Source organism: Fukomys damarensis, unplaced genomic scaffold (assembly GCF_012274545.1).
Source record: "Fukomys damarensis isolate Sample0158 unplaced genomic scaffold, DMR_v1.0_HiC HiC_scaffold_35, whole genome shotgun sequence".
Classification (NCBI taxonomy): domain Eukaryota; kingdom Metazoa; phylum Chordata; class Mammalia; order Rodentia; family Bathyergidae; genus Fukomys; species Fukomys damarensis.
Window position 1 is genome coordinate 7,241,787 of NW_022900947.1, and position 10,777 is coordinate 7,252,563.

The window sequence follows — 10,777 nt, forward strand, 5'->3', positions numbered from 1 at the left end:
AGGAAAATGAGAGAAGAAAAGAAAAAGAAAAAATCCAAATTAGGTCGGAAGCAGGAACAAAAAGGGAGATGAAGAGTAATGTGGGGGAGAAAGAGACTTAGAGGGAAAAAGAAGAAAGAAAAAAAGAAGAATTTACAGAATGGGAAGAAATAAATTTTTTAAAATAAAAATTTAAATTTTATAATAAAAGGAAAAGAAATAAAAAAAATTGAAGAGCCTCTTTCAAGGGTATGTGTCTGCTGTCACAATAGACAATGTTGGCAGGATTAAGTCAACTAGTCTCAGCTAGCGAGCAACAGATCCCTGAGATTCAGGCTGACTTCTACTTGCAAGGCCCAAGTTGAGCTCCCTGATCTCCTGCAGAGTTGAAACCTCAGCAAAGTTCTGCTGCAGGTTCTAGCTGCCTTTCCCCTGAAGATAGCCTAAGTTCTAATGGAAGGTGGTGATTCCTCCAACTTACCAACTACGGAAGTCTGATGTGCCTTTTTTGCAGTCGTTCACTTCCGTTCTATCTTCTGGAGCTCAGTACAACTGACTTTATGACCAGTTGTGCCTCTGCAGTGTGGATTGAGGTACCAGCACAACCAGGAGGCCCGAGAGCACGGAGAGGGGGGCAGAGGGGAATGCTGCAGAGATGTCCAGCTGGGCTGTTCTCACTGGCCTGCTCTGATCCCTATTGGCTTCTGAAAATTCAATCTCCTTCCCTCAGGCCCACTGTACCAACACATATACAAGATATAGCAAACTGAGCACCTACTTTCTGTCCAGAGCAATTCCTCTTGATATTATTGCTTAACTTCCCCTGTAGTCACAGCTATGAAGTTGTTTTGCATATTTTAATTGAATCAGTATAACTTAGTGGAAAATTTTCCATCTAAGGTCATATCCAGTAACACCATTTCTTACTGTCTTTAAGTCTAGTTTGGTAAAATTGTGTTTCAGTAGCTTCTACCCTGAAATTATTAAAATAAATTTCATGGAGACATGATTATGTCTTATCCAGTACTTCCCAGGCAGCTTCTCAGATCAATTTAGTTACATATTAGGGTAATATTTAACAGGTAATTGGCAAGAAGGATTGTTGACAAAATAAAATACTGAGTGCCTATAACAATATATTCAAGAGCCACTTATGCAACACAAAATATCTTATATAAAATGGTGTAATATTTAAATATAATGCATGAACCCATATACCTTATTATCTCTAGATTACCTGCATGCACACACACACACACACACACACACACACACATATATAGTTGTTACATTGTGTTAAGGTTTAACAGAAAAAATGTCTGAATAAGTTCACTACAGATGAAATTTACCAAAAACTACGTTTAATGCACAAATGATAAAATACTATGGACTGAGTCCTCTGAAATCATGAGCCTAATTGATTAGATGGCTGTACAATGCAGAGGTTGACTGAATTTCTAGACCAAATTTTAAATACAACTTTTTGGACCCTCACTTTCCCCAAGGATACTCAGTATCTGAAAACCACTGCACTGTCTGGTAATTTAATAATCAAAGATGTACATCTGTTAAAATAGAAATCTCTAAGTCTCTGATCCAACTTACATATAATATGCATTCTGATGGGTTCATTCTCTCTCCACTACCTTGCAGGTTGTCAAATACTATAAATTTCATTATCATTTGAATGTGTGTATGATTTTTTTTTTTGTTCAAAACTGACAGGACCTAAGTCAAAGACATCACATGCATACAGACACACATGATTAGACACACACAGATACATTTAATTTGTACAGTTGAAAGTCTATTTATACTGTAGATTTTTCTTTGTCTTATTTTCTTACTTTTATGTCCTCTTTCTTTATCCATGTACACTTCTCACCAGAAGAATTTCTGATAATTTCAAAAGGTTTTCAGATGTTTTGAAGTTACAAACACTAGGCAGACTAAGGGGGCATATGAAACTGCTGTATAAAATGTTCAGATTATCAGGCTCTCAATGTATATGGCATATGATGGACAGAACCTGGAGAATATTATGCTAAATGCTTTATATAACTGAATTTAAAATATTGTAACAGTGCTTTCTATAGTTTGGATCTTAAATTTTCCTCCAAAATCTGTGTGTCAAAGGTGTAGTCTCTTACCTACAGTGTTATTGGGTGATGGAAGAAACTTCAGGAGGGGGCCTAGAAAGGAAGTATGTTACTGGGGGTGTGGGCTCGAAGATCATCATGGGACACCAATCTCTTTCTCTTGCTCTTTGCTTCCCAGCCACCATGAGAAGAGCAGTTTCTTCAGCCATGTGGTTTCTCCATGCTGTGCTGCCTCACAACAGACACAAAGTCTGGGTGACAAAAGACTATGGACTGAATCCTCCAAAACCATGAGCCTAATGAACCTTTCTTTCTTATAAGTTTGTTATCTCAGCTATTTCATCGCACTCAGCATTTAATGATTTCAAAGTCAGTTCATTCATCACTCCATCTACTATTTCTCAAGATAGAGAGCTTGTGAGTTGAAAAATGTGTAATATTACCACTATCAGCACCTTCATCATCATCACCATCTCATCTGAATGTATGCTAAATCTGGAGACATGAATGTGGCCCCACTAATATGACTTAGAAGATATGTGTGTCCTTTATTGTAAATAAATGTATAATTTTATTTTCCACATCTTAATAATCTGTGTGCCTTTTTCTCATACTCTATACTGTGAATGAAACCTACTCAAATCTTTCTCCCTGCTCATGTTTTCTGAGTTAAAAAAAAAAGAATAAAAGACTAATAATAGCAGTATGTTATGCATCAATAGCAGCAACAGCTTTTCCAGGTTCTGCATTCATCTGAACAAAATTATAACATTCAGCACATTCCATTAAAACAAAACAAAACAAAAAAACAAAAACAAAAAACAAAGAAAAGAATGATATCCAGAAAACAGCAAAGTTCTGTTGCTGTTGTGGTACCTGGCACCATTTTTTTATTTTTTTATATAAATATATATATAGCATTGTACAGAAATGGACAGCCATATTGGTCTAGAAATGTTAATTTTTTTTATTTTTTATTTTTTTCCATGTGTACAGGGGTAACACCTCATACTAAATATGTAAGATCACATCTACGTGGGTTTGATTACAGAAACTAATAAAGTATTCTCTAAATAATGAAAAAAAGAATAAGATAAGGCTATAGTAGCAAGAAGCAATTTAAATATGTTCTGGGACCATTTTCATCTCCAGAATTAAGGATTATTTTAATGTTACATCATTACCTCTTCTCTTTTACTTTCCTTTTTAGTTTTATTTTAGGATTCCCGATTTTTAATGTTCATACAGAGATTTCTTCAACTGAAATACCGAATAGTTTCTTTGGTGTGAAAAACTATAATAGTACACAGGATTCTAATGAGATAATTAATAATGTGAAATAGGAAGTAAAGGGCTAAAGGTGTAGGGAAAGTGGAAAGTGTGGGGGAAAGGTAATAAGGGAGAGGAAAAAAAAGGAGAAAATGAAAAAATGGAAATAAAGTGTTTGTAAATGGGAAGGAGAGGAGGGGGTGAAGGGAGGGCAGGGGTAAGGGGAAAAAATGAGAATCAAGACCTATTATGTAAAGGTACAGAATCCCAAAGATGAATGTAACCGTATTGTATACCTAGATTGTACCAAAAAACTCAATAAAAAGAAAAAAAAGAATAAAAATCCCACATATGAAAGAGCATTATTAAGTGTTAATATATTTGTTTTTCTCTCTTTTGAAATAAGTTTCAGAATACTTCTCAACATTCTCCAGATTCCTGTCAAAGAATATGCAAGGTAGAAAATTATAGGAAATTTATAGGAATGCTTATTCTTTTTTTTTTTTTGACAGAACTGAGGATTGAACTCAGGATTATTGTACCACTGAGCTACATACTCAGAACATTAAAACAATTTTGAGGTAGTCTCACTAAGATCCAGCATTCTGTACTGCAGGAAATGTAGCCCCCAACTAGAGGAATACATTTTTCTATGGATGAAATGAGCTTTGGAAAAGCATTTGCTGTATTTCATATGCCTAGATGACAATGGGACCCACTGTTTCCCTTTGTCATACATAGTTGCATAACTTCTCTTTATAATTGATTCTATAGGACAGGAACCTGACCATTCATTTTGGGACTTTAAAATAGATGAAGTTGAAAATTGAGTTTGAACTCAGATTGGACTGAGATATGAAAATTACACTGAATAATATGGTTTTAATATTTGTCAAAAGAATTTTAATTCCATGTTGGCAATAGAAAACCACCACAGGAGAGCAGCGTTTTCATAACAGTGGGATAATGAGCCTTGAAAAAAAAAAGAGAAATGCTAATTCTCCCAAAAAATTGTCTAAGTCAAATTTTTCACAAGGGTGAAAAATTACCAAAAGCTTGAAGCAGGCTGGGAGTGTGAGAAGACTCTGCATTTGGGTGAGAATCGCAAGTTTTGTGGTCGTGAGACAAGCCATATTCCCATCTCTTTTTCTTTAGCTCTTGTTATGGCTTTTATCTAGATGCCCCCCGCCCCAGCTTCATAGAGTCATAGATGGAGCATTTCAAGTGTGGCTAGATCTAGAGTATGTGAGGGTAGGAGCTACCCACCCTCAGGGCTGGTAACCTAAATGGAATATAAGAGACAGAAAGAGGACTGTTGCTGTCAGTTCCTGTTTTGCTACATTTCTGCCTTCTGTTTGTATTACTTTCCCACAAGCTGTTTTTCCTCTGTGATTCCCCTCTGCTGTGCCACCCAACCTTTGAACCAGGCAACTATGGACTGAAACCTCCACAAAGTGTTAGCTGAGATATACCTTTCCCCTTTTAACTTTGGATATTGGGTATTTTGTCTCAGTAATTCTGTAGTAGTCTCACACTGGCAGTCCTGTAGCCATGGCATTTGTGAAATCTAGCACACTGCCAATCCCTGGATGGCCAGAATGGTTTTGGGATTCTTCAAAGAGCTACTCTTTTGGAGGATTATGAGTACTTGCCTTTCTGGCAGCTTCTTTCAGGGCTTGACACTATTTGACATGATATAGACCTGATTAATGACAGTGATTTATTACCTCAGTCTCCTAAGGTGGCAAGAACAGCTGCAGAAATGAAGGGCAGAACAAAAGGAAATAATGATATCTTTCATGCTTCTTTCTATAGATCTAGAAGACATGCTTATGCATAAGCCTGCACATGCCCAGAGAAGAACCTCATTTCTGATACTTCTTGACATTGAGTGCTTGAACAAATAAAACAAAGGCTGCAGTAGACTTGCCATCTTCCAGTGTTAAAAGTACTGCAAAACACTCATGTTGCCACTTGCCAAGGAGTTCAAAGCTTTTAAGAAGTCTCTGTGCAGTTATTAGTGAAGAACTAAGGGAGTGAAGCAGAGACTTCTAAGGTCACACACGATGAGGATCACAGTACAGAAATCATCTAGGGATAAGTTCTGGTAAATAGGGAAGGGTGGAGGGGGTGAAGGGAGGGCAGGGGTATGGGGAAAAGATGAGAACCAAGACCTGTCATGTAAAGGTACAAGATCCCAATGATGAATGAAACTGTACTGTGTACCTAAAAAGTACCAATAAACTCAATGAGAAAAAAAATAAAATAAAATAAATTTTATCATTTATCTCCCCTTCAAAAAAAGGAAAAGAAACAAATGGTGTTAGGTCCAATAATTACCAAACTGTAAAAGTAGCAAACATCTGAGAATGCATCACATTTCCATATTTGTCACACTTACTATTTTAATTGTTCAGTTTTTAAGTGCTGGAGACCCTTGCAGTTAGGTTCCAGGCTCCACCTGCCCAATATATGATGCAGGCCTGAGGAAAAAAAATACACTAAGAGACAGAACTAAGAGATAGAAAGCAGGGGCCAGGACAACCAATGTTGGTGCAACTGATAACAGCCCTGGCCAGTCCCACACACTGACTTTTGTTGGCAGTCAATTGGGGTAAAGGCGATGGGTGGGTTTTGTGGAAATTAATGTAAGCAAGGCTCAACTGAGAAAAAAAAACACTAAGAGACAGAACTAAGAGATAGAAAGCAGGGGCCAGGACAACCAATGTTGGTGCAACTGATAACAGCCCTGGCCAGTCCCACACACTGACTTTTGTTGGCAGTCAATTGGGGTAAAGGCGATGGGGGGGTTTTGTGGAAATTAATGTAAGCAAGGCTCATAAAGGACAAGACAAAGCATTCATGAATGAGGAACAAAGGATATGGTTGTAGTTAGAAGATTGTCCTTGTAGTCAGAAGGGTTTATCTCTGGGAACAGAATTTAGGTGCAAGTTACTCTGACCTTGGCATCGGCAGGTAGGGTTTGACCAGACTCATTTCTCAAAACAAGCGAATTGTGGAGTTAACTCTTCACAGCTTGCTCTGGGCACAATCAATATTAGATGTTGTGAAAAGAAATTGGAATTAAAATCCTACATTCTGGCGTTTTTTTCTACATCTAGAAAGTAAACTAAACGAAGGAAAATGAACAGAGGTTCAGATGCATGACAAATAGCACCAGACACATGGCTTCACTGACGTACTCAAATATTTGAAGGAGAATTCATACCAGTCCTATGCCAACCTTTCCAAAAAGTGACAGCTGGGGAGGATGATGCTCCTCAACTCATTATAGGGAGCCAATGTTACTCTGACGCCACAGACAAATAAGGGCATCACAAATAATCTATAGCCCAATATACCATGTAGCTATTGGTGAAAAAAATTTCAGCAGCATATGCATAACCAAAACCCATAAAATATAAAACATACTATACTTTATAACACAATGTGCTTTATCTGAAGAAGGCATGATTTTCTCAATGCTCCCAATAAAATTCATGATCTTAATAATGTACAAAATGGAATCATCTCATTAGGACCTGCAAAAAGATTTCAAAATATGCCACAAACTCTCTTCCTATAAAAATATTCAAAGACATGAATAGCAGAGAACACTGAACTTCATATAGGTCATGGATGAAAAACCCACAGCTAACATATTAGTAGGGAAAAACTAAATTTTGTACTCAAAAAATAATGAAAGATAAAAAGTTAATTTTACCACTTATTTTCAACCTGGCACTGAAGCTTATAGCACAAGTAATTAGGAAAGAAAAAAAATTTACTTTGTTCTGATTAAAATAACAGAACTAAGTGTCTTTATTTTATACTATTATTTTTGCAATACTGAGCAAGTCCTCTGCCATGGGGCTACCCTTCCAGGTCCATTATGACTTGTAAATGACAGCAGGTAGTCTGTAAAAATCCTAAGAAATTTAAAAAGATAACCAATAAACCAGATTAATCTATTTGAAAACAAATTCAATACACTGAAAACTCTAAAAAACTATATATACAAGCAATGAAAAATCTAAGATTGTAATTTCAAATCTGAACCAGGCAAAATTATCTTAATTCTTTTAAAAAGTCACAAAGCATTAAACAATAAAACACTCAAAAAGCTAGCCAAAGAAGTTAAAAAGAATTCTTTTTGAGATAGGTTCTTGCTATGTAGTTCAGGCTGCCCTTCCACTGACTATGTGGCCCAGGTTGACCTCGAAGTCACAGTAATGCTCCTGCATCAGCCTCCTGAGTGCTGGGATTACACACCTGCATAACCACGCCTGGCAAGTTCAAGATTTATATGCTGAAAACAATGATGTATTGCTGAAAAAAGAAAATAAATACAAATAAATGGAGGGACAACTCAAATTTATGCATTGCAAAAATTACCATTAACATAATATGATCCCTACACGGACATATATCTTTCACATATTCCTACTAAAATTCCAAAAGAATTGTTTACACAAAGTGATGTGATTCTAAAATTAATATATAAGAACAATAAAATAAATAACAAAATCAAAATTGAAAAGGAGAGTAAAGTTGGAGAACTCACAGTTTCTGATTTAAATAATCATAAGAAAGCTACACCAATTAGTGTCATGTGTAGCTGAAATAAAGATAAACACATGTCAGTAAATAGAACTGGCAGACTGAAACTAAACCTTTACATTAACTGATGTCAAGAATTGTTCTGAGATTAGTAATGAGGAAAGCATGTGCTTTTGAACAAATAGGGCTGAGGTTATTGGATGTCCACATGCAAAAGAATAAAATTGGATACCTACATTGTACTACAAGTAGGACATATCTCAAAATACACCAAAGACTTAGAGTTACAAAGCTCATAGCAGAAAATACTAGTGATTTTCATTGGAAAATGGTTTCTTTCATATGACAGTAAAAGTACAAGTGGCTAAAAAAGCAGATGAATCATATTTCATCAAAAAATTTAAAGAAGTGCAAGGAAGAACAGCTTTAAGAAACTAACATGACTACACATAAAATGGCATAAAATAATTACAAACCCTAACCTCCTAGAACAGTTGTATTTAGAATTTAGGAAAAAATATATTAGAAGATGTGTGAAAAAAAATAGGAATTTAAATGAGATAGACTAACTTTCTCTGGAAAGAAAATTTAAACAAAATAATACTAAACTTTTATGAATCAAAATAAGATAAATCAATTGAAAATGTCCAAAGCATTTGAACAAACTTTTCTCCAAGGACAATACACAAATGTCAAATCAACACTTGAAAAACATTCAAAGTTGTAAGCATTTAGAGAAATTCAAATCAAAACATAATGAATTTCCATTTTTTTCAGTACTGGAAATTGAACCCAGGACCTTTACGTCAAGCTATATCTGCAGCCCTTTTTCAATTTTTTTTAAAAAGTAGGAAGAAATAATATTGGCCCCAAGACAGAGTTAGATGGAATGTATTTTTACATCAATGGTACTGGTCACACACTATGTGGCAGGCAATTGTGAAAGTGTATTACCTGATCTACACTTAGCGACTAGATCAGCAGTGGTGGGGCTGGTGGTAACATCCATTAGATGAGAATGAGGAGTCCAAACTAACACTTACGTGTGTGCGTAGGTGAGCATGAGGGGTTGATTTAAATATTCCAAACTTAGATGATATTGAAGGTTGCACAACCCTTTAAATATCCATCAAATCATTGGATTATACAACTTCAAAGATCAAATTCCATAGTACATGATGTATATCTTGATACAACCACAACCACTAAAAAAGAAGAGTTGGAAACTTTTAATGAAGGAAATAATAACAATTTCTAGTCATAAATACTATAAAATATGAATAACAATTTGCATTTCTTGAAGTTTAAATGCTGTATCACAGTCACTGTGTTAAGTCCTTTCTCACATTCTCCATTACCTGCCCCAGTAGGGGTAAATAACATCGACATCTCGAACATCTCCAGTGTTTACAGGAGAATAATGTAATATCTGTATGGTGCTTTTTTGTTTTGTTTTGTTTTTAGTACCAGGGATCAAACTCGGGCTCTAGCAGGGCAGGTGACAGAGCCACTAAGGCAAATCCCCGGCCGGTTCGTATTTTTTCTCAGGACAAATAGTGCTAGCGCCAGGGTTAATATCCCACGACACAATCCAGACCTTGAACTTTCCACCTCTAAATCATATGTCTCTGCACCTGTGAACCGTCCTTGCTGCGGTGTCACTAGCTCATCCCCGGGTACCCACGAGCTGGGCAGTTCACCCTGCACTACGCCTTCATTCTTTCCCGCAGGTCTGGGCAGTTTCCAGGGATCTCAGAGAATGCTCACAATGCGTCAGTGTCTTAGGGTCCATTGTGCAGGTCATCGCACACTATAGCTTTGACACAGACCTTCCTCATGATTTCATAGAAGTTGCCCGAATGCCTGGATCAGAGGGGCAACTAAACCAATTGAGTGAGTCCCAGGAAAAAAAAGCTGTGTGGTGCAGTTGCCTAGGGCGGGAGCTGCTCGCTTAGGCTAAGTTGCTACCTAGAAAGTGGGAGTCATTCGTGTGAGTAGCAGAGGAGATGAGATCCCTGCTCTTGTCCCACCACTCCATGTAAAGATACATCCATAATCGTAATATTTTTGCCAATCTTGGCCCATTCACACATTTCTTTCCAGAAGAGAACTACATTATCTGATTGATCACTTGAAGCTTGATTTGAATGGTTTCAAATTTGAAGGAGTGAACCAATTCCACAGAGGTCTCCTAGGGGAAGGAGAATATTGAGAGGACTAATTATCAGAACTGAAGTAAAAAATAAGTAGTGATTTGTTTTGGTTTGAAATGGGAAAGTGAAGATTCATGAAATTTCAAGCATTAAAAGAGCCCATAATTCTACTGAGACAATTGCTTTTTTCTTTTAGAAGTTTCATAGCTTTCTCCTGTGATTTTAGAAGGGAAAAGCTATACTTAGTTTGTGTCTACAAATGCAGGCATGGAGCTTCGTAATTTTTCTCCGAAGCCTGATGTCTAACACTGATCCTTTATGCTAATCTTTGAGGCCACTATATTTCTTTTATTCCCCTTCAGTATCCAGTTTAGCCTATTTTAAAGGGTCACGGTATTAACAGAATGTTACTGGATATATTTAAGAATGCTTTACCAACATTAAACTGATCTCACTCCTAATGTGTGAAAATGAAGCTGGTTTCAGTCATTCCAGGCTATTCTCTGCTCAGGCAGAATAAGTAAACATAGTTAAATCTGAATCTGACCATGAAATTCTCCAAGCACAAGTCTTTTAAGGACTCCCTGTGGTTTATAAAATGAAACCTAATCTCGGGAATAAGGAAACAACTGACATTCACCAACTGCATTTGTCTGTTTTCCCATAAACAAAATATAAGACAGTATCAGGAAAGTGAAACATATGGATAGAACCATG

General features: G+C 36.5%; 1 long non-coding RNA gene across 1 annotated transcript; it reads right to left on the bottom strand.

Moving 5' to 3' along the window:
- Positions 1 to 7,625: 7,625 nt before the first annotated feature.
- Positions 7,626 to 9,614, bottom strand: LOC104874661. Its single transcript, XR_783821.1, has 3 exons — positions 9,542 to 9,614; positions 8,951 to 9,112; positions 7,626 to 7,676 (listed from the first exon to the last, which is right to left on the bottom strand). It is a non-coding gene; the product is annotated as an uncharacterized LOC104874661 (long non-coding RNA).
- Between the last annotated feature and the right edge of the window lie 1,163 nt (positions 9,615 to 10,777).